The 24723-nt window shown below is 43.9% G+C and overlaps 1 long non-coding RNA gene across 1 annotated transcript in view; it reads left to right on the top strand.

The window, feature by feature from the left end:
* Window positions 1-9573: 9573 nt before the first annotated feature.
* Window positions 9574-24723, top strand: part of LOC117310552 (uncharacterized) — an 82598-nt gene continuing 67448 nt past the window's right edge. Inside the window, exon 1 of the long non-coding RNA XR_004524703.2 lies at window positions 9574-9701. This is a non-coding gene — a long non-coding RNA (uncharacterized lncRNA). The remainder of the gene's footprint in view (window positions 9702-24723) is intronic.

Below are 24723 nucleotides of genomic sequence, written 5' to 3'. Positions count from 1 at the left end.
TTCTCTGTGAAGCACATCACAGCCTTCTTGTGCTTAAGACAGTAGACAGCACCTCAGCCCTACGGTGGGGAGGGGCGCACTGTAAACAGGAAAATCACCACTCAAAAGCACAGGAACAGGAAATGCATGGCATTCAACAGACCACGAAAAGAACACTTTACAGGAAGAGGATTGACATGAGAAGACAGAGTAACTTTGTTCCACGTCACTTGGAAACTTGCATGACAAGTGACAAATTTCTCCCCGCTCAGCGAATGCCTAAGAATGACCTCAAAAGTCCAAGCACTGATTTCAGGTTACAGATAAATTTTAGCGAGCTGGTGAGTTTGCAACTATGGGTTCAGCAAATAATAAGGATTGAGCATAGATAGATAGGTATATATAAGAGGATGGACAGATGGATATAAATACAGAGGATGGATGGATGGATAGATAGATATGATAGATGATACACAGATGATATAGTTAGATAGATAGATAGGTATAAACAAGAGGATGGATGGACAGATAGACAGATAGATGGATATATAGATGATAGGTGATACATAGATGATAAAGATAGAGAGATAGACATAGATGATAAATAGATGGTAGATAGATGATAATCATGATAGATATACATATATAAAGAGTACACAGAGAAAATATATGTATAGAGGATACATATCTATGTCTCTATCTATCTGTATCTACATGTCTATACTGTAACTATAGCTATAGCTAAAATCTATCTCCATTGTTAAATAATTCTGAGGCCCAGTGATTAAAAAATGTGATACTAGATATTTAACTCCCTCTGAATATGGGAAATCACAACTTTGAAACTTTTGATTTCCAATTTTACCAAAATGACCCTGGATTTATTTTCACAATTTTCAGTTGAAATTTGGCTATTTTGGGTACAAATGGCTGGAAGAATGCACCTGGTAAAGACCTCCATTTGTGTGGAAAAGACAACCATAAAGGTAGTTTTGATTTGGGCGCGTTCTCACTACCTCGGCACACGTATGGGAGATTTGAGGATTTATTTTTTTTTTCTCCAGGATGCATTTCCATCAGCTAAATAGAATAATATTGCTATTTTGTGCATAAATGCCCAATCCAGAGAGTGACTTTATTGCACCTTAAGATGCAGTGATGCCCCTTTCAGCAACCATTCTCCCCCAATTCTCTGCAGAGGATAAATGCATGCATTAGCTGGGCACGCATTAGCTGGAGGACACTGTCATACGTAGAGAGGACTGCAGAGAGGAACCAGCACCCACTGGGGACTGGACAAACTAAATACATTCACATTAGCATGCACAGCCTTTCTCTCTCTGTCCATCATTCCCCGTTTGAACTGCATCACCACATCTGATTCACAATAATGCTCTGAGTTATTCTACTCCTGCCACAGAAGCTAATTGGGGAATTCCAAAATCCCTTGCCCTATTCATGTTTCCTTGCTTGCCACTGACCAACTTCCAAACGTTACTCTTTCCATAGAATTTTCACTCACTAAAAAAATGGACCTAGAGGGGTGGGATAGGGAGAATGAGACGGAGGCTCAAGGGGATACGGGGACATTCACTTTGTTGTGCAACAGAAACAGACACGGTATTGTGAAGCAATTATACTGCAATAAAGATCTATTAAAAAATGGAGAATCGGGAACTGATTACTCCATGTAATTTTCCAGATTCTGAGCAAAGGAGTTCAAAAGTAAGAGTTAGTCATGGTGGACAGCTGGCAGCTCTTAAAACCCTCTTTCATGAATATACAGGTGGCCATCAAATGGCAGCATCATTTAAGAAAAGAAAGGGGGACTTCCCTTGTGGTGCAGTGGCTAAGACTCCACGCTCCCAGCTCAGGGGGGCCCAGGTTCAATCCCCGGTCAGGGAACTAGATCCCTCATGCATGCTGCAACTAAGACTTCACATGCCGCAACTAAGGAGCCCACGAGCCACAACTAAGGAGCCCATGTGCCACAATTAGGGAGCCCACCTGCTGTAACTAAGACCCAGTGCAACCAAATAAATATGTTTTGAAAAAAGAAAAGAAAGGAAGGGAAGGGAAGGAAGGGAAAAGGAGGGGAGGGGAGGGGAGGGGAAAAAGGAAAGGAAAGGCAAATTTTTCAATAGCCCCAAACGATAAAAGATAGCTTTATATATTAGGTGAGCTAATCATGAAAACAGCAGAGTTTATTTCAGTAGCATAACTCAGAGAACTAAGTTTTGAAAAACCAGTCAGTAGTTTAAAAGCCATTTCCCAAATCCTAATATTTTACAAGTGGGCTTGTGCCCTAGTTTTTAATTGAAATGAAATTTTACTTGAGGCATTTATTATTCATTAGATTTCAGTCCTCATTCTAAATCACTGTAATGAGGAGGCAGGAGGGAACAGATATTTCCTATTATGTACTTTCATAGGACACGTTTAAACACCTTTCCCTTTACATTATTTAAAATATAGTAGCAAGAGCAATTTTGAAACACAATCCACCTGTTCTAGCAGCTACGCCACTGACATTTAAATTCGTTCAGGTTCTGCTGAAAGCGGGGCAGGAAAAGAATGAATCATGCCGTTCAGACTGTTCATTAGGGGCTGTCTGGCTGATGGGAAGGAGTGGATGGAAAATTGAGCCAATTCATCACAAGGGACAGTCGTGATACAACAGCAGAGGAGCAGAGGAGAACCCTCTAGTCCTGCATATGCTCGTGGGAAATGACCAAATGAGTTTGAGGAATCCTCAAGGCAAATGTGAATTCGGAAACTCATGGGAAAGCTGGAATAAGAGAAAATTAAACGAACAAATTGTCTTGGATTAGTGAAGGGGGTCAAAGGAGGAAAACTCGATATCTTAGGAGTTGGGGATTAACAGACACATACACATTACTAGATATAAACTAGATAAGCAACAAAGACCTACTGTAGAGCACAGGGAACTCTATTCAATATCTTGTAATAACCTATAATGGAAAAGAATCTGAAAATTATATATACAGGAGTATATATATATGTGTATATATACATATATATATAAAAAACTGAATCAGTTTGCTGTACACCTGAAACTAAGACTACATTGTAAATCAACTATAGTTCAATTAAAAGAAAAAAGAAAAAAAAAATTTGAGTGATGTTGCAGATAATACTGGGAATGTCCTCAGAATTTCTCAGCCTTGGCACTACTGCTATTTGCGGCCAGCTGCAACTTGGTCGCAGGGGGCTGTCCTGTGTATCGTGGGAAATTCATAGAAGCATGCGTGTCCTCCACATGCTAGATGTCAGAAGCTCCCCCTGCCCCAGTTATGACAGCCAAAAGCAACTCCAGGGGCTTCCCTGGTGGCGCAGTGGTTGAGAGTCCGCCTACCGATGCAGGGGACGCGGGTTCGTGCCCCGGTCCGGGAAGATCCCACATGCCGCGAAGCGGCTGGGCCCGCGAGCCATGACCGTTGAGTCTGAGCGTCCGGAGCCTGTGTTCCGCAACGGGAGAGGCCACAGCAGTGAGAGGCCCGCGTACTGCAGAAAAAAAAAAACCCCAAAAACCAAAATAACCCCAACAACTCCAGCTCTCTCCTCAGGGGTAAAATTACCCAACTTGAGAACCACCATCAATTGAAAGATAAAGCACGGAGCTTGCAATCTATAGGATAGAAGACAATTCATAACTCTAGGTCACCAACAGTCTACTGTTCTATCTACACTACATATTCTGTGGGTCTATAGCCAGCATTATATATACTTGACAGTCCATGTGTATACAAATCTAATAGCATATTTCTTAATACAGCTAATCTAGAAGGAATTCCTGGTTATTTCCTTTGATATTCAAAGTCTTAAAGGATTGTCATTTCTGATGCAATGTTTATTCAATGCTTACCCAATTTTGTCTTCCTAATTTGTAGAGTATTCCATTAAAATGTGTCAAGAGGTCACCCATTTCTGCCCCCTGCCTCATATATTTTTACATATATATTGAGGCAATTTTTAAGTTTGTGGGCGAGAATATGGATATTTTTATCACAATACTCAATATTTGAGAAAAACTCTTGGTGACTTCTGAAGTGAGACCCGACATGGTCTATCCATTTTTATGGACGGAATTGTGTATTCTCCCCTTCCCCCAAATTGTTGAAGTTCTACCCCTCAGGACTTCAGAATGAGACTGTGATGGAAGTTGGGGGTCTGTAAAGAGGGGATGAAGGTAAAATGAGTTCATTAGGGTGGGTCGTGATCCCATAGGACTGGTGTCCTTATAAGAAGAGGAGATTAGGACACAGACACACACAGAGGGGCGACCACGTGAGGACACAGGGAGGAGATGGCCGTCTACACGCCCAGGAGAGAGGCCTCAGGAGGAACCGGCGCTGCCCATACCTGGATCTCAGATTCCAGCCTCTGGGACTGGGAGAGATATATGTCTGTTGTTTAAGCCATCCAATCTGTGGTATTTTGGTCTGGCCACCCAAGCAGACTAATAGACTAATATACTCATGTCCTGCATGACCAATGCTTTTTGATAAACTTGGCTTAAATTGGAATAAAACAAAAAACAGAATAGGACACTTTTTAACTGAAATATCTATTTCTTCACTCTCAATGATGCTTAAGGAATGAATAAAACACGAATAAAAATGATTATTGCTCAAGTTATGTTAAATTTAAATTTTTATATACATGAATTCATGATCCCAGTAGATACTTCAAAACACTTTTTATTCACAATCACAACTGTAATAGTATTCCCTCAGGTGATTATTGTATTTTTAAAGTAAAGTTGTTGCTGTTTCCTTAACACCCTTTATTAATCATATTTAGATTTGGTTCCTGTCTTTAGTTACTTTAGAATCCCGCTGACAGAATGCCAGACAATCATATTTCAACACTTTAATAAAAAAAGACTTAAGCTTGGGACTTCTCTGGTGGCACAGTGGTTAAGAATCTGCCTGCCAATGCAGGGGACACGGGTTCGAGCCCTGGTCCGGGAAGATCCCACATGCTGCGGAGCAATTAAGCCCCTGCGCTACAACTACTAAGTCTGCGCTCTAGAGCCCGCGAGCCACAACTACTGAGCCCACGCGCCACAACAACTGAGCCCGCGTGCCTAGAGCCCGTGCTCCGCAACAAGAGAAGCCACCACAATGAGAAGCCCACACACCGCAACGAAGAGTAGCCCCCGTTCACTGCAACTAGAGAAAGCCGGCACGCAGCAACAAAGACCCAACGCAGCCAAAAAAATCTTTTTTCAATTAAACAAAAAGGCTTTGACTAAATATTGAAATAAAACCTCCACTGACTTCAGCTCTTTCTGTGTTTATAAATTCTTCCCATAACCGGTTTAGAAAACAAATGTCTATAGGTGTTGTGCATTTCATTTATACACATCACTTGTTTGTCAAGGTCAGTAGATGAGTTTTCACCTTGAAACATGGAAATAAGTGTCCATTTAGACTTTGCTAGAGAAAGACGCTTACAGGCCCAGGAAAATAGGAAGATTTAAAGGGACTTAAAGGAATTCCCTGGTGATCCAGTGGTTACGACTCAGCACTTTCACTGCAGGGGGCACGGTTTCAATCCCTGATCGTGGAACTAAGATCCCACAAGCTGTGCAGTGTGGCCATTGGGTATGCATTTCTTTTTTTTTTTGCGGTACACAGGCCTCTCACTGTTGTGGCCTCTCCCGTTGCGGAGCACAGGCTCCAGACGCGCAGGCTCAGTGGCCATGGCTCCATGGCAGGTGGGATCTTCCCGGACCGGGGCACGAACCCGCGCCCCCTGCATCGGCACGCAGACCCTCAACCGCTGCGCCACCAGGGAAGCCCTGGCCTACCTTTAATACCTTCTCCACAATAACTTCTGATGAGCAATGTTTGGATGGTCACCTACTGTGGGCCAGCATTACAGTAAGCTCCTAAAACTTATTGTTGAACTTGAGTCGTCTTCACGCACCCTGGACCCTCAGGTAGCCTCTCATCCAAGCCCACATCATGGCCAAAAGCATGAAGAAATCTTCTTCTGGTTTGTTGACAGAGTCCAAAAGGCCCCGTGCAACAGCTACCCCAAGAAGCAGCAAATGTGTGATGTACACAGAGACTCCGGGTTCCTGCAGAATCATGGTACACTTCACATTATCAGTGGGAAAGTCACCCAACACAGGTTTGTAAAGTCATATCAGTGGGGATAAGGAAGTTGGAAAAGTAGTGATTGGTAAGGTGGAGAGTCACAATTAGTCTCAGGTGAGAGCAGTTCCGTGTATGGGCCGCTACACCGTCCATCAGTTCTTTACAAGGTGCATGAAAGTCACCTGGGCCTCTTGTTCCAACGTGGTTTTTTAACTCAGAACAGCTGAGGTGGAGCCTGCCTTTCTATCAAGCTCCCCTAGCATGCTGAAAGCCACCAGTCCTCAGACTACACTCTGCATAGCAAGCCCCTCGACCTCCTTGACGCAGGTTTCAAAAGGAAAGAAAGGAGTTGGCTTACTTGGATGTAATCATGCATGTAGGTGGCTCTAGAACCTTCCAACTAAGCTGCACGATCTTACCAGAAAAGTAATCATTCACAGAGGAAGGAAACCACACCAGCACTGAGTCTCAGAGCTTGAGGGAGATGGAGCCTGGGGGTGAGGGGTCTGGAAACACACACAGAAATCCAGAGAGGGAAAGAATGGGCGGCCGTCATAGAAACAGCAACAACTGTTCAACTGAGTAAACGATCCGTGTTTCCAGAGCAGAGAAGAAGGGAGCCGGGGGTCTGTGAAGTGGGGCCCAGACACGCCCGAACCACACAGCAGACTCACCGGCGCAGAAAAGGCAAACTTCCAAGTCTTAACAACAAGCAACGGCAAGAAATCGGCACAGGCAAACCAAAGACGCTAGAGTGAGCGCAGGGTCACACGTGACCAGAAGGCCACCCGGTGAATTCCCAGATGTGGGAAGTGAACTTACCTGCTTGTCTATAGCTTCCAGAAGGAGCGGAGCGAGGGAAATCCAGGCGTCCTAGTCTCAGAGGAAATGGCCGGTCCAGCGGGGAATCCAGGAAGGGATGAAGGACAGGAGATGGAAAACTCAGCCAAGGCTCAGGTCTGCTACGAACGCCAAAGCTGCCGTAAAGTGAGGACGTAAAATTGGGCGGTACTGACCCGCGTCCCCTGAATCGGCAGGCGGACTGTCAACCACTGCGCCGCCAGGGAAGCCCTCACAGGCAGCTCTTACAGGAATAGAGGAGGGACTTCCCTGGCGGTCCAGTGGTTAGGGCTCGGTGCTTTCACTGCTGAGGGTCCAGGTTCAGTCCGTGGTAGGGAACTAAGATCCCGCAAGCCAGGAAGCTTGGCCAAACAAACAAACAAACAAAAAAAGAAAAAAGAAAAAGAAACAATTATTCAAAAAAAAGGACAGAGGAACACTGACTACCACCGAATACATTGCATTAAAAATCACTATATTAGGCAGATAAGCGTCTAGACATATAAAAGAAGACTAAAAGCATGCTGTGTTTTATGTTGATAAATGAATTATAGATACTGTTACTACTTGAAATGTAAGACAGACCTTATGACGTGGAGAGCCTTAAATGGTCTCTCGTGTGTAAAAAGAATGAAACTGATTGCCATTTGTTGCTAGGGCCCCTACCCCACTGGGTCCTGCTGCATGAGTGGTTCTGAGCTTGCTTGTAGCCTAGGTGTTGCCACATCCCTTAGAACTGCGTAATTTCTGCATTCCTGGGCTTTATGTCCTAGTCCGTCACTTGAGTTGTGGCCATACTTTCCTTAGTTTCCTTATTGATCTGGCCAGCCTCCTTCCTGGCCCTCTCTTCAATCCATTCCCCATTTGAGCGAGACAGAGTGGTCCTTCTGAAGGTTGCGTCCCTTCCTGGTCCTCTGTGGCTCACCTGCGTTACCAGGATGACACCCAGGGCCACCATGAGCTGCCCACTTGTTCTCTGGCCTCGTCCCCTCTCCCCCCAGCCATTCCAAGCTTCCAGCATTTCCCAGAAGGCATTTTGCGCCTTCACATCTTCCCACAGCGCACTTCCTCTGCTAGGATGTTGTTCTCTTTTGTTCTTCAGAGTCAAAGTAAGCATTAATCCCTTTTGAGAAGAGTTCTCTGATGCTTTCTGGAGAAACTCTAGGCTCCTGTAGCTCCTTAGGCGAACTTCTAGTATAGCTCTGTCAACTCAATGTATTGTCATGTTGTCTGCCCCACACTTATCGCTACACTGCAAGTATTTTGAAAGACGTTATGTTTTATTTGCGTCTTCAGTGTCTGAATAGAGCAGATGTCTAGCTCGTACTGGCTGAATTAATCTGTACACAGGCAGACTTTGGAGACGCTGCAGGTGTGGTTCCACAGCACTACAGTAAAGCAAATATGGCAATAAAGCGAGTCACAGGAACGTTTTGGTTTCACAGAGCCTATAAAAGTTATGTGTACCCTAGACTGTAGTCTATTGAGTGTACAATAGCATTATGTCTAAAAAAAGAATGCACACACCTGAATGAAAACTTACTTTATTGCTGAAAAATGCTCACCAACATCTAAACCTTCAGAGAGTGGCAATCTTTTGGCAGTGGTAGCATGAAAGACAACGGATCACTATATCAGATAGAATCCTAATAGAAAAGCTTGAAATACTGCGAGAATTGCCAAAACGAGACAGAGACACAAAGGGAGCAAATGCTCTTGGAAAATGGAGCCAATACACTCGTTCGATGCAGGGTTGCCCCAAACGTTCAATGTGTACAAAATGCCGTATCTGTGAAGAGTAATAAAGCAAACACAGCGAGAAAAGGTGCGCCTGTAATGAAAGCCGTCGCGTGTTGTTTTTGCTTTTTTTTTTGTCTTACACTTGTGTTTATACTTAAAATAAAAGTTCTCAATATTTCTGTCAAACACATCACATTACACCACCACGTTAGTTTTCCTCAAGTTTGTTTCCCCCTCCGAGAAGATCTCTTTACAAGCCTGGGCAACAGATAGCACTTCCTTTCAGTGGGTCTCTTAAAAATACATCATGAGATGAACGGATAAAAGAATGGCACTGCGCAACTTCGTGGATCACTGAGGCTGTTTTACTAATTATGATCTTACATGATGTATCCTGGGGTTTCTTCTTCCTGTAAACAGGCTTTGCTGTTCACTAGCTCTTTAAAATGCCATCATCAAGCCCACTTATAACGACCGTCCTTTGCCACACCTGGCCTTGCGTCTCCCCCATGCTGCCAGCGGACTCTGCTGCAGTGAGCCTGCATCAGAATCAGCTGGAGGGCGTGCAGAACCACAGGCTGCAGGGCGCCAGCCCCGCAGTGTCTGACGGGTCGCTTAGGAGCAGGGCGGAGATCTTACGTTTCCTAACAGGTTCCCAGGTGACACAGATGCAGCTGTTATGGGACCTCCTTTGAGACGGGGCTCCACCAGCGTGCCTCGGGCTGCGTGCTGTTTGCCGGTTTTCACAGCTAGAGCCACTTAGCTCAGGCGCGTTGATCCTGCCCCATGCAGTTAGGAAGGAATACAGGCCTTTCATTGGGTCAGCACCGCCCAACTTTACGTCCTCACTTTACGGCAGCTTTGGCGTTCGTAGCAGACCTGAGCCTTGGCCGAGTTTTCCGTCTCCCGTCCTTCATCCCTGCCTGCATTCCTCGCTGGGCCCGCCATTTCCTCTGAGACTAGGACGCCTGGATTTCCCTCGCTCCGCTCCTTCTGGAAGCTGAAGACAAGCAGGTAAGTTCACGTCCCACATCTGGGAATTCACCGGGTGGCCTTCTGGTCACGTGTGACCCTGCGCTCACTCTAGCGTCTTTGGTTTGCCTGTGCCGATTTCTTGCCGTTGCTTGTTGTTAAGACTTGGAAGTTTGCCTTTTCTGCGCCGGTGAGTCTGCTGTGTGGTTCGGGCGTGTCTGGGCCCCACTTCACAGACCCCCGGCTCCTTTCTTTTCTGCTCTTGAAACACGGATCGTTTACTCAGTTGAACAACAGTTGTTGCTGTTTCTATGACGGCCGCCCATTCTCTCCCTCTCTGGATTTCTGTGTGTGTTTCCAGACCCCTCACCCCCAGGCTCCATCTCCCTCAAGCTCTGAGACTCAGTGCTGGTGTGGTTTCCTTCCTCTGTGAATGATTACTTTTCTGGTAAGATCGTGCAGCTTAGGTGGAAGGTTCTAGAGCTACCTACATGCATGACTTACATCTAAGTAAGCCAACTCCATTCTTTCCTTTTGAAACCTGCGTCAAGGAGGTCGATGGGCTTGCTATGCAGAGTGTAGTCTGAGGACTGGTGGCTTTCAGCATGCTAGGGGAGCTTGATAGAAAGGCAGGCTCCACCTCAGCTGTTCTGAGTTAAAAAAGCACGTTGGAACAAGAGGCCCAGGTGACTTTCATGCACGTTGTAAAGAACTGATGGACGGTGTAGCGGCCCATACACGGAACTGCTCTCACCTGAGACTAATTGTGACTCTCCACCTTACCAATCACTACTTTTCCAACTTCCTTATCCCCACTGATATGACTTTACAAACCTGTGTTGGGTGACTTTCCCACTGATAATGTGAAGTGTACCATGATTCTGCAGGAACCCGGGGTCTCTGTGTACATCACACATTTGCTGCTTCTTGGGGTAGCTGTTGCACGGGGCCTTTTGGACTCTGTCAACAAACCAGAAGAAGATTTCTTCATGCTTTTGGCCATGATGTGGGCTTGGATGAGAGGCTACCTGAGGGTCCAGGGTGCGTGAAGACGACTCAAGCTCAACAATAAGTTTTAGGAGCTTACTGTAATGCTGGCCCACAGTAGGTGACCATCCAAACATTGCTCATCAGAAGTTATTGTGGAGAAGGTATTAAAGGTAGGCCAGGGCTTCCCTGGTGGCGCAGTGGTTGAGGGTCCGCCTGCTGATGCAGGGGGCATGGGTTCGTGCCCCGGTCCGGGAAGATCCCACATGCCGCGGAGCGGGTGGGCCCGTGAGCCATGGCCGCTGAACCTGTGCGTCTGGAGCCTGTGCTCCGCAGCGGGAGAGGCCACAACAGGGAGAGGCCTGCGTATCGCAAAAAAAAAAAAAAAAGGTAGGTCAGGCTGGGTGAACTAACTCCACCCCAGAGCTTCTGGTCTGGACAGTGAATGGCCTTGTTGCCAGAAACCCATCCCTGAAGAAGCAGTGCTGCAGGCAGTGCCTGAGTCCACAAGTCAGGTCCAACAATTGCAGGCAGGGGGTTCGTAAGACATATATGGCCTATGTCAGAGCCTCAGGCAAGGCTGCCCACGCTCAGGATAGGGCGACAACGCCCCGGAGCAGGAAACTTCCGTATAACCCTGGAAACCCGGGTGGACAGCAGTGCCATAGCAAAAACATGGGTTCTAGAATCCAAGCTGGGTTTGCATGACCCCGAGTAACCTTATCCTCCGATGGTCTCTTCCTAGGCGAAAGAAAACGCATGTCCACGGTCTAATAGAGAGCTCACGTAGTACGTGCTTAATTCAGTGGTGGTTACTCTTATGTTTGTTGTAGAGGGAATCATATTCTTATCGGAGCCTCTGGACCTCAGGGCTGCTCCAGGGTCTTTGAATTCTGACCCAGTTAGTTGGAGGGCTGGGTAGCTAGTGTAGTACCTCGTTTAGCGTCTGAGCAAAAGGAAGCATGCATGCTCAAAGCACACGTGCTTGGCAGGTATAGTGTTCACCGCGGTCAGAGTGTTTTCACGCCGACTGCGCAGCACTGAAATATCACTGGGAGGAGTGTGATCTTTCACTGATAGTCAGGAAGCCTGGACTCTACGCGTAGGCTGCTGTTGAGGTCTGTGGCTTGGGGCAAGTAGGGCTCTTACTCTGGACCTCAGCCTCTTCATCTGCATCTAGCAGAACTGAACTAGATGCCCCTGGCGACCACGGGCAATGCACATCCTGCCAAGTGATCTTCCTGATATGGAATGTAGTGGGATTTGTGTGTGTTGCCAGACGGAGCAGTGTAACCTTGGTGATTGTGTGTAGCCTCTGTAAGTGTGGCTGTTCAGACGTACATAAAATTCAAGGGCAGCCCACCTTAATACCCTTAGGGCTCTAGGCAATCAGTGACGTGGCGCTGTGGTGATGAGTGAGACGGACTGAGGTTGAAAGTCAGAGTTGAGTCTCATGCCTGCTTTCAACCTCCTGAAATTCTGGAACCGGTCCCTAAGATGTTAGTAGCAACTGGACTGAAAGGGACCTTGACTGTTTTTGAACAGAAATCATACAGATGAAAGTTAAATCTGAAAGCAGACTGAAGTGTTCGGTCTTTTTTATCATTACTTCTTAGATGTATAACAACATCCTTCTTTATGATTACTGAAGTATAGTTAGTTTACAGTGTTGGTTAGTTTCAACAAAGTGATTCAGTTCTACATATATATATATAATCTTTTTCAGATTCTTTTCCATTATAGGTTATTACAAGACGTTAAATATAGTTCCCTGTGCTCTACAGTAGGTCATTGTTGGTTATCGATTTTATATATAGTCGTGTGTATCTGCTAATCCCAAATTCCTAATTTATCTCTCCCTCCTCTTCCACTTTGATAAACATAAGTTTGTTTTCTATGTCTATGAGTCTATTTGAGGTTTGTAAGTAAGTTCATTTGTATTATTTTTTAGAATCCACATATAAGCGATACCATATGATATTTGTGTTTCTCTGGCTTACTTCACTTGGTAACGGATAATCTATAGGTCCATCCATGTTATTGCAAATGGCATTATTTCATTCTTTTTATGGCTGAGTAATATTCCATTATATATATATGTACCACATTTTCTTTATTCATCTGTCGATGGACACTTGTTTCCAATGAGAATAGTGCTGCTATGAAAACTGGGGTGCATGTATCTTTTTGAATTATAGTTTGGTCTGCATATATGCCCAGGACTGGGATTGCTGGATCATATGGTAATTCTGTTTTTAGTTTTTTAAAGAACCTCCATATTGTTCTCCATAGTGGCTGCACCAACTTACATTCCCCCCAACAGTGTAGGAGGGTTCCCTTGTCTCCACACCCTCTCCAGCATTTATTGTTTGTAGACTTTTTTTTTTACATCTTTATTGGAGTATAATTGCTTTACAATGGTGTATTAGTTTCTGCTTTATAACAAACTGAATCAGTTATACATATACATATGTTCCCATATCTCTTCTCACTTGTGTCTCCCTCCCTCCCACCCTCCCTATCCCACCCATCTAGGTGGTCACAGAGCACCGAGCTGATCTCCCTGTGCTATGCGGCTGCTTCCCACTAGCTATCTATTTTAGGTTTGGTAGTGTATGTATGTCCATGCCACTCTCTTGCTTTGTCACAGCTTACCCTTCCCCCTCCCCATATCCTTAAGTCCATTCTCTAGTAGGTCTGTGTCTTTATTCCTGTCTTACCCTTAGGTTCTTCATGACATTTTTTTTCCCCTTAAATTCCATATATATGTGTTAGCATACGGTATTTGTCTTTCTCTTTCTGACTTACTTCACTCTGTATGACAGACTCTAGGTCCATCCACCTCATTACAAATAGCTCAATTTCGTTTCTTTTTATGGTTGAGTAATACTCCATTGTATATATGTGCCACATCTTCTTTATCCATTCATCCGATGATGGACACTTAGGTTGTTTCCATCTCCGGGCTATTGTAAATAGAGCTGCAATGAACATTGTGGTACATGAGTCTTTTTGAATTATGGTTTTCTCAGGGTATATGCCCAGTAGTGGGATTGCTGGGTTATATGCTAGTTCTATTTGTAGTTTTTTAAGGACCCTCCATACTGTTCTCCATAGTGGCTGTATCAATTCACATTCCCACCAGCAGTGCAACAGTGTTCCCTTCTCTCCACACCCTCTCTAGTATTTATTGTTTCTAGATTTTTTAATGATGGCCATTATGACTGGTGTGACATGATATCTCATTGTAGTTTTGATTTGCAATTCTCTAATGATTAACGATGTTGAGTATTCTCTCATGTGTTTGTTGGCAGTCTGTATATCTTCTTTGGAGAACTGTCTATTTAGGTCTTCTGCCCATTTTTGGATTGGGTTGTTTGTTTTTTTGTTACTGAGCTGCATGAGCTGCTTGTAAATTTTGGAGATTAATCCTTTGTCAGTTGCTTCATTTGCAAATATTTTCTCCCATTCTGAGGGTTCTCTTTTGGTTTTGTTTAAGGTTTCCATTGCTGTGCAAAAGCTTTGAAGTTTCATTAGGTCCCATTTGTTTATTGTTGTTTTTATTTCCATTTCTCTAGGAGGTGGGCCAAAAAGGATTGTGCTGTGATTTATGTCGTAGAGTGTTCTGCCTATGTTTTCCTCTAAGAGTTTGATAGTGTCTGGCCTTACATTTAGGTCTTCAATCCGTTTTGAGCTTATTTTTGTGTATGGTGTTTGGGAGTGATCTAATCTCATACTTTTACATGTACCTGTCCAGTTTTCCCAGCACCACCTATTGAAGAGGCTGTCCTTTCTCCACTGTACATTCCTGCCTCCATTATCAAAGATCAGGTGACGATATGTGTATGGGTTTATCTCTGGGATTTCGCCCTGTTCCATTGATCTATCTTTCTGTGTTTGTGCCAGTACCATACTGTCTTGATTACTGTAGCTTTGTAGTGTAGTCTGAAGTCAGGGAGCCTGACTCCTCCAGCTACGTTTTTCTTTCTCAGGATTGCTTTGGCTATTCGGGGTCTTCTGTGTTTCCATACAAATTGTGAAATTTTTTGTTCTAGTTCTGTGAAAAATGCCAGTGGTAGTTTGATAGGGATTGCATTGAATCTGTAGATTGTTTTAGGTAGTAGAGTCATTTTAACAATGTTGATTCTTCTAATCCAATAACATGGTATGTCTCTCCATCTATTTGTATCATCTTTAATTTCTTTCATCAGCGTCTTATAATTTTCTTCATACAGGTCTTGTCTCCTTAGGTACGTTTATTCCTAGGTATTTTATTCTGTTTGTTGCAGTGGTAAATGGGAGTGTTTTCTTGATTTCACTTTCAGATTTTTCATCATTAGTGTATAGGAATGCCAGAGATTTCTGTGCATTAATTTTGTAACCTGCTAGTTTACCAACTTCATTGATTAGCTCTAGTAGTTTTCTGGTAGCATCTTTAGGATTCTCTATGTATAGTATCATGTCATCTGCAAACAGTGACAGCTTTACTTCTTTTCCGATTTGGATTCCTTTTATTTCCTTTTCTTCTCAGATTGCTGTGGCCAAAACTTCCAAAACTATGTTGAATAAGAGTGGTGAGAGTGGGCAACCTTGTCTTGTTCCTGATCTTAGTGGAAATGCTTTCAGTTTTTCACCATTGAGGACGATGTTGGCTGTGGGTTTGTCATATATGGCCGTTATTATGTTGAGGAAAGTTCCCTCTATGCCTACTTTCTGCAGGGTTTTTATCATAAGTGGGTGTTGAATTTTGTCAAAAGCTTTCTCTGCATCTATTGAGATGAACATATGGTTTTTCTCCTTCAATTTGTTAATATGGTGTATCACATTGATTGATTTACGTATATTGAAGAATCCTTGCATTCCTGGAATAAACCCAATTTGATCATGGTGTATGATCCTTTTAATGGGCTGTTGGATTCTGTTTGCTAGTATTTTGTTGAGGATTTTTGCATCTATGTTAATCAGTGATATTGGCCTGTAGTTTTCTTTCTTTGTGACATCCTTGTCTGGTTTTGGTATCAGGGTGATGGTGGCCTCATAGAATGAGTTTGGAAGTGTTCCTACCTCTGCTGTATTGTGGAAGAGTTTGAGAAGGATAGGTGTTAGCTCTTCTCTAAATGTTTGATAGAATTCGCCTGTGAAGCCATCTGGTCCTGGGCTTTTGTTTGTTGGAAGATTTATAATCACAGTTTCAATTTCAGTGCTTGTGATTGGTCTGTTCATATTTTCTGTTTCTTCCTGATTCAGTCTGGCAGGTTGTGCTTTTCTAAGAATTTGTCCATTTCTTCCAGGTTGTCCATTTTATTGGCATAGAGCTGCTTGTAGTAATCTCTCATGATCTTTTGTATTTCTGCAGTGTCAGTTGTTCTCCTTTTTCATTTCTAATTCTATTGATTTGAGTCTTCTCCCTTTTTTTCTTGATGAGTCTGGCTAATGGTTTATCAATTTTGTTTATCTTCTCAAAGAACCAGCTTTTAGTTTTATTGATCTTAGCTGTCGTTTCCTTCATTTCTTTTTCATTTATTTCTGATCTGTTTCTTATGATTTTTTTCCTTCTGCTAACTTTGGGCTCTTTTTGTTCTTCTTTCACTGATTGCTTTAGGTTCAAGATTAGGTTGTTTATTCGAGATGTTTCCTGTTTCTTAAGGTGGGCTTGTATTGTTATAAACTTCCCTCTTAGGACTGCTTTTGCTGCATCCCATAGGTTTTGGGTCATCGTGTCTCCATTGTCATTTGTTTCTAGCTATGTTTTCATTTCCTATTTGATTTCTTCAGTGATCACTTCGTTATTAAGTAGTGTATTGTTTAGCCTCCATGTATTTGTATTTTTTACAGATCTTTTCCTGTAATTGATATCTAGTCTCATGGCGTTGTGTTCAGAAAAGATACTTGATACAATTTCAGTTTTCTTAAATTTACCAAGGCTTGGTTTGTGACCCAAGATATGATCTATCCTGGAGAATGTTCCATGAGCACTTGAGAAAAGTGTGTATTCTGTTGTTTTTGGATGGAGTGTCCTATAAATATCAATAAAGTCCATCTTGTTTAATGTATCATTTAAAGCTTGTGTTTCCTTATTTATTTTCATTTTGGACGATCTGTCCATGGGTGAAAGTGGGGTGTTAAAGTCCCCTACTATGATTGTGTTACTGTCGATTTCCCCTTTTATGGCTGTTAGTATTTGTCTTATGTATTGAGGTGCTCCTATGTTGGGTGCATAAATATTTACATTTGTTATATCTTCTTCTTGGATCAATCCCTTGATCATTATGTAGTGTCCTTCTTTGTCTCTTCTAATAGTCTTTATTTTAAAGTCTATTTTGTCTTATATGAGAATTGCTACTCTGGCTTTCTTTTGGTTTCCATTTTCATGGAATATCTTTCTCCATCCCCTTACTTTCAGTCTGTATGTTTCTCTAGGTCTGAAGTGGGTCTCTTGTAGATAGCATATATATGGGTCTTGTTTTTATATCCATTCAGCCAGTCTGTGTCTTTTGGTGGGAGCATTTAGTCCATTTACATTTAAGGTAATTATCGATATGTATGTTCCTATTCCCATTTTCTTAATTGTTTTGGGTTTGTTATTTTAGGTCTTTTCTTTCTCTTGCTTTTCTTGCCTAGGGAACTTCCTTTAGCATTTGTTGTAAAGCTGGTTTGGTGGTGCTGAACGCTCTCAGCTTTTGCTTGTCTGTAAAGGTTTTAATTTCCCCATCAAATCTGAATGAGATCCTTGCTGGGTAGAGTAATCTTGGTTGCAGGTTTTTCTCCTTCATCACTTTAAATATGTCCTGCCACTCCCTTCTGGCTTGCAGAGTTTCTGCTGGAAGATCAGCTGTTAACCTTATAGGGATTCCCTTGTGTGTTATTTGTTGTTTTTCCCTTGCTGCTTTTAATATGTTTTCTTTGTATTTAATTTTTGACAGTTTGATTAATATGTGTCTTGGTGTATTTCTCCTTGGATTTATCCTGTATGGGACTCTCTGTGCTTCCTGGACTTGATTAAGTATTTCCTTTCCCATATTAGGGAAGTTTTCAACTATAATCTCTTCAAATATTTTCTCCGTCCCTTTCTTTTTCTCTTCTTCTTCTGGAACCCCTATAATTCGAATGTTGGTGCGTTTAATGTTGTCCCAGAGGTCTCTGAGACTATCCTCAGTTCTTTTCATTCTTTTTTCTTTATTCTGCTCTGTGGCAGTTATTTCCACTATTATATCTTCCAGGTCAGTTATCCGTTCTTCTGCCTCAGTTATTCTGCCATTGATCCCTTCTAGAGTATTTTTATTTTCATTTATTGTGTTGTTCATCGTTGCTTGTTTCCTCTTTAGTTCTTCTTGGTCCTTGTTAAATGTTTCTTGCATTTTCTCTATTCTATTTCCAAGATTTTGGATCATCTTTACTATCATTCTGAATTCTTTTTCAGGTAGACTGTCTATTTCCTCTTCATTTGTGAGGTCTGGTGGGTTTTTATCTTGCTCCTTCACCTGCTGTTTGTTTTTCTGTCTTCTCATTTTGCTTATCTTACTGTGTTTGGGGTCTCCTCTTTGCAGGCTGCAGGTTTGTAGTTCCCGGTGTTTCTGGTGTCTGTCCCCAGTGGCTAAAGTTGGTTCAGTGGGTTGTGTAGGCTTCCTGGTGGAGGGGACTAGTGCCTGTGTTCTGGTGGATGAGGCTGGATCTTGTCTTTTTGGTGGGCAGGTCCACGTCTGGTGGTGTCTGTGGACTTATTATGATTTTAGGCCGCCTCTGTGCTAATGGGTGGGGTTGTGTTCCTGTCTTGCTAGTTGTTTGGCATAGGGTGTCCAGCACTGTAGCTTGCTGGTCATTGCGTGAGGCTGGGTGTTGGTGTTGAGATGGAGATCTCTGGGCGATTTTCGCCGTTTGATATTATGTGGAGCTGGGAGGTCTCTTTTGGACCAGTGTCCTGAAGTTGGCTCTCCCACATCAAAGGCACAGCCCTGACTCCTGGCTGGAGCACCAAGACCCTTTCTCCCACACAGCTCAGAATAAAAGGGAGAAAAAGAAGAAAGAAAGGAAGGAAGGAAGGAGGGAGCGAGGGAGGGAAAGAAAGAAAGAAGATAAATTAAGTCATTAAAATAAAAAAACAATTATTAAGAAAAAAAATTTTTTTAAAGAAAAAAACAAAAATGGATGGATAGAACCCTAGGACAAATGGTGGAAGCAAAGCTATACAGACAAAATCTCACACAGAAGCATACACATACACACTCACAAAAAGAGGAAAAGGGGAAAAAATCCTAAATCTTGCTCTCATAGTCCACCTCCTCAATTTGGGATGATTCGTTGCCTATTCATGTATTCCACAGATGCAGGTACATCAGGTTGATTGTGGAGCTTTAATCCGCTGCTCCTGAGGCTGCTGGGAGAGATTTCCCTTTCTCTTCTTTGTTGTCACAGCTCCGGGGGCTCAGCTTTGGATTTGGCCCCGCCTCTGCGTGTAGGTCGCCAGAGGGTGTCTGTTCTTCGCTGAGACAGGACGGGTTAAAGCAGCCGCTGATTCAGGGGCTCTGGCTCACTCAGGCGGGGGGGGGAGGGAGGGGCACGGAGTATGGGGCGGGCCTGCGGCGGCAGAGGCCGGCAGGACGTTGCACCAGCCTGGGGCGCACCGTGCGTTCTCCCGGGGAAGTTGTCTCTGGATCCCAGGACCCTGGCAGTGGCGGGCTGCACAGGCTGCCCAGAAGGGGGGTGTGGAGAGTGACCTGTGCTCGCACACAGGCTTCTTGGTGGCGGCAGCAGCAGCCTTAGTGTCTCCCGCCCGTCTCTGGGGTCCGCGCTGTTAGCCTCGGCTCGCGCCTGTCTCTGGAGCTCCTTTAAGGGGCGCTCTTAATCCCCTCTCGTCGTGCACCAGGAAACAGAGGGAAGAAAAAGTCTCTTGCCTCTTCGGCAGGTCCAGACTTTTCCTGGACTCCCTCCCGGCCAGCCGTGGCGCACTAACCCTCTGCAGGCTGTGTTCACGCTGACAGCCGCAGTCCTCTCCCTGCGCTCCGACCGAAGCCCGAGCCTCAGCTCCCAGCCCCGCCCGCCCCGGCGGGGGAGCAGACAAGCCTCTCAGGCTGGTGAGTGCCGGTCGGCACCGATCCTCTGTGCGGGAATCTCCCCGCTTTGCCCTCCGCACTCCTGTTGCTGTGCTCTCCTCTGCGGCCCCGAAGCTCCCCTCCCCTCCGGCACCTGCAGTCTCCGCCCACGATGGGGCTTCTAGTGTGTGCACACCTTTCGTCCTTCAGGGCTCCTTCCCACTGGTCCAGGTACCATACCTATTCTTTCGTCTCTGTTTATTCTTTTTTCTTTTGCCCTACCCATGTACGTGGGGGGGTTGTTGCCTTTTGGGAGGTCTGAGGTCTTCTCCCAGCGTTCAGTAAGTGTTCTGTAGGAGTTGTTCCACGTGTAGATGTATTTCTGGTGTATCTGTGGAGAGGAAGGTGATCTCCGCGTCTTACTCTTCCGCCATCTTCCCCTCGTCCCCCCGCCCCCCCGTTTGTAGACTTTTTGGTGATGGCCATTCTGACTGGTGTGAGGTGATTGCTGATTGTAGTTTTGATTTGCATTTCGGTAATAATTATTGATGTTGACCATGTTTTCATTTGCCTGTTGGTCATCTGTATGTCTTCTTTGGAGAAATATGTTTAGGTCTTCTGCCTACTTTTTGATTGGGCTCTTTGGCTTTTTTTTTTTTTTTTTTTTGATATTGAGCTGTATGAGCTGTTTGTATATTTTGGAAATTAAGCCCTGGTCAGTTCCATAGTTTGCAAATACTTTCTCCCACTCTGTATGCTGTCTCTTTATGATTTCCTTTACTATGCAAAAGCTTTTAAGTTTAATTAGGTCTCATTTGTTTATTTTTGCTTTTTTTCCATTACTCTAGGAGATGGATCCAAATAAATACTGCTGCAATTTATGTCAAATACCTTATAGTTTTTGCAATACAGGTTGTTTGCCTCCTTAGGTAGATTTATTCCTAGGTACTTTATTCTTTTTTATGTGAATGGTAAATGGGATTGTTTCCTTAATTTTTCTCTCTGTTAGTTCATTCTTAGTGTACAGAAATGCTACAGATTTCTACATATTAATTTTGTATCCTGCAATTTTAATGAATTCATTTATGAGCTCTAGTAGTTTTTTGGTAGCATCTTTAGGAGATATAGATAGATAGATATAGATATAGATATTGTCTTGCTACTGAACTTGCCTTGCCTATGTGAGTAGCAGAATCCTATACCAAGGAAAGAAAACCAAATGTCGCCCAAGGACCAGGTGGAGGCCCTTCCATCCTCCTGAATTCCTGTGTTTTACCATGGATGCTACAGAGATGTTTTAATTTTTTCATTGAAGTATAGTTGATACACAATGTTGTGCTAATTTCTGCTGTACAGCAAAGTGACTCAGTTATATGCATATATACATTCTTTTTTATATTCTTTTCCACTGTGGTTTATCTCAGGAGACTGGATATAGTTCCCTGTGCTCTACAGTAGGACCTTGTTGTGTATCCATTCTAAATGTTATAGTTTGTATCTACTAACCCCAATCTCCCAGTCCATCCCTCTCTCTCCCCTGCTCCCCCTTGGTTACCACAAGTCTGTTCTCTATGTTCATGATTCTGTTTCTGTTTCATAGATAGGTTCATTTGTGCCATATTTTAGGTTCCACATATAAGTGATATCATATGATACTTGTCTTTCTCTTTCTGACTTACTTCAGTTAGTATGATAATCTCTAGTTGCATCCATGTTACTGCAAATGGCATTCTTTCATTCTTTTTTATGACTGAATTGTATTTCATTGTATATACATACCACATCTTCTTTATCCATTCATCTGTTGAGGGACATTAAGGTTGTTTCCATGGCTTGGCTATTGTGAATAGTGCTACTATGAACATTGAGGTGCATGTATCTTTTTGAATCATAGTTTTCTCTGAATATCTGCCCAGGAGTGGGATTGCTGAATCATATGGTAATTCTGTTTTTAGTTTGAGGAATCTCCATACTGTTCTCCATAGTGACTGCACCAACTTACATTCCGACCAACAGTGTAGGAGGGTTCCCTTTTCTCCACACCCTCTCCAGCATGTATTGTTTGTAGTCTTTTTAATGATGGTTAATCTGACCAGTGTAAGGTGGTACCTGATTGTAGTTTTGATTTGTATCTCTCTAATAATTAGTGATATTGAGCATCTTTTCATGTGCCTACTGGCCATCTGTCTTCTTTGGAGAAATGTCTGTTTAGGTCTTCTGCCCATTTTTCAATTGTGTTTATTTTTTGTTGTTGTTGAGTTATATGAGCTGTTTGTATAATTTGGAGATTAAACCCTTGTTAGTCACGTCATTTGCAAATACTTTCTTCGATTCGGTAGGTTGTCTTTTCATTTTTTGTGTGTTTGTTCATTTGTTTATGGTTTTCTTTGCTGTACAGAAGCTTGTAAGTTTGATTAGGTCCCATTTGTTTATTTTTGTTTTTAGTTCTATTGCCTTGGGAGAATGACCTAAGAAAATATTGGTATGATTTATGTTAGAGAATGTTTTGCCTGTGTTCTCTTCTAGGAGTTTTATGGTGTCATGTCTTATGTTTAAGTCTTTAATCCATTTTGAGTTTATTTTTGTGCATGTTGTGAGGGTGTGTTCTAACTTCATTGATTTACACGCAGCCGTCCAACTTTCCCAGTATCACTTGCTGAAGGGATTTTCTTTTTCCCATTGTATGTTCTTGCCTTCTTTGTCAAAGATTAGTTGACTGTAGGTGTGTGGGTTTATTTCTGGGCTCTCTGTTCTGTTCCATTGATCCGTATGTTTGTTTTTGTACCAAAACCACACTGTTTTGATTACTGTAACTTTGTAGTATTGCCTGAAGTCTGGGAGAGTTAGGTAGGCCTCCTGCTTTTTTTCCTCCTCAGGATCACTTTGGCAATTCTGGGTCTTTTATGTTTCTGTATAAATTTTGGATTATTTTAGTTCTGTGAAAGGGGACTTCCCTGGTGGAGCAGTGAATAAGACTCTGCGCTCCCAATGCAGGGGGCCCAGGTTCCATCCCTGGTCAGGGAACTAGATCCCACATGCATGCTGCAACTGAGAGTTTGCATGTCACAACTAAGGAGGCCGTGTGTCACAACTAAGGAGCCATGAGCCGCAACTAAGGAGCCTGCAGGCCGCAACTAAGCTGATAAGCCACAACTAAGGAGCCTGCCTGCGGCAATTAAGACCCGGTGCAACCTAAATAAATAAATATTTTTAAAAAATATCATGGGTAATTTGATAGGGATCTCAGTAACTCACTATAGAGATGTTTTGAGTGCTTCTCATGCTTGAGGTTGTGCATAGGAATCACCTTGATGGTGGAGTGCTTCCTCAACTTACCCCCTGGGCCCCATCCTCAGATTTTGTGCCCTGGGGTAAGGCCTGAGAATGTGCATTTCCAACAAGCTCCCAGGAGATTCAGATCTTGGCCTGTGGACCCAGTTTGAGTGCCACAGCAGTAGGCCGTTTGCAGTGTGTCGTTTTCTGTCGTCTAGTTCTCCAGCTTACGGTGGTATGACTGGGTTGTGGGTGGAGGGTGCACACAACCTAAGAGCTGAGAGCTGTGTTGTATTCGGGGCCCTTACTGAGGACTGGAGTTCAGGAGACAGCCTCTCAGATAGCTCTGAGGTTCTGTGCCAAGAAGGTAAGAAAGGAGCGGAGATATACAGAAGTTTTTGCTGGGGGCTGGGGGAGCACATGTAGTTTAACATCAGAAGGTTACTGCTAATCACACAAAGAAACAGACATCTCAAGTTAATGATTTTCGTGCTTCTCTATGTATGTGAAGATGCAAGAGTCTGGTTCACTGAAGTCATTCCTTTGATTTGTACCTCAGCTCTCTGGGGCCAGCATCCTGTTTTCTCCATCCTGAATCCCCTCGGGGGCACAGTCAGTGGGGCGGCTGAGGGCTTAATGGCTCCAACATCCTTTGTTTACTAAAGTGGCAGGTGACATTCTTTGTCCGCAGCGGCATCCTCTGTTTGTCAGTCAAAATACGTCTTCCTCTTCCTTCTCCTCCTAAGGTGAGGGAAGAAATGGCTAAGGTGACCCTCCTGCCAGCCTGGAGTGGGTTTATCCCTTACTCTGAAGGCCCCCTGGCCTGGATGCGCTTCTGGGTGAGGCAGTTTTGATCATGGAAAATAAAAAGGTTTCTTTATGCAGAGGTTGATCCTCTCGTCATACCCTGGAGGCTGGCTGAGAGCATCAACAGGCAACCCAGTCACCAGATGTTTGTTCGACGTGTGGTTCCCTTCCTCAGTCCTTTGGTTAGATCCCAAAGTCGAACATAAAAACTAAAGTGACAAATGTCAAACTTCACTGTCTTCCAGCCTGTTCTTACGGCTGGCTTCTTAACCCTGCTGGGCGCTGGTTCTGCCCTAGCGAGAGCTCCCGTGTAGCCTGGGAGGGAAGAGTATGGAATACTCCCTGGTGACGAACGTGCTCTTAAAGATTAAACCATGAATCCACGAAGCAGCCGCGCTAGAGACGCCTAGTGTTTATTCTAGAAGATTCCTCACTGTCACTTGGTCCTCCGAGCAGATTCCCAAAGCAGAACTTCTGGGTCTTAGACCAGGCGCCGCCTTGAATATGTTGACCTGGACTGCTTTCTTTCTCTTCCTGGCCCCTTTTTCTCTGCACATCAGGGTCCAATTCTCAGCCTGCGAGTTAGACTGCTTGTCTAAACCAAACAGATAGGAGATACTTGCTCCAGCTGACGTGGTAAAAGAAGGGGTGCAGGGTGATCTGCGCACAGGCTGTCCTGTAACTCTTGTCTAGCCTCATTGCCTTGGTCACAGGCCGATAGGGGCTAAGGGTCCCCATGCATAGGAGCAGCAGAAACCTCGAGGCCCTGTCTGCCTAGGACAGTGCATGACTAATTCAGATACCTACAGTGGCAAGTGATATAAAAAAGGGAAGTGGGCCAGGGGTGCCAGTAGGGAGGAGTGAGGACTGTAGTGAATGACAGAGCAGGTGGCTTGTCTCAAGGGGACGGCAGCTAAGGAGATCCAGCTGACTGTCACCATGGAAGCGCCTCACCTAGTGCTGATGGA

The sequence above is a fragment of the Tursiops truncatus genome, chromosome Y (genome assembly GCF_011762595.2).
Source record: "Tursiops truncatus isolate mTurTru1 chromosome Y, mTurTru1.mat.Y, whole genome shotgun sequence".
NCBI classification, from domain to species: domain Eukaryota; kingdom Metazoa; phylum Chordata; class Mammalia; order Artiodactyla; family Delphinidae; genus Tursiops; species Tursiops truncatus.
This window is presented reverse-complemented; position numbering and strand designations above follow the sequence as displayed.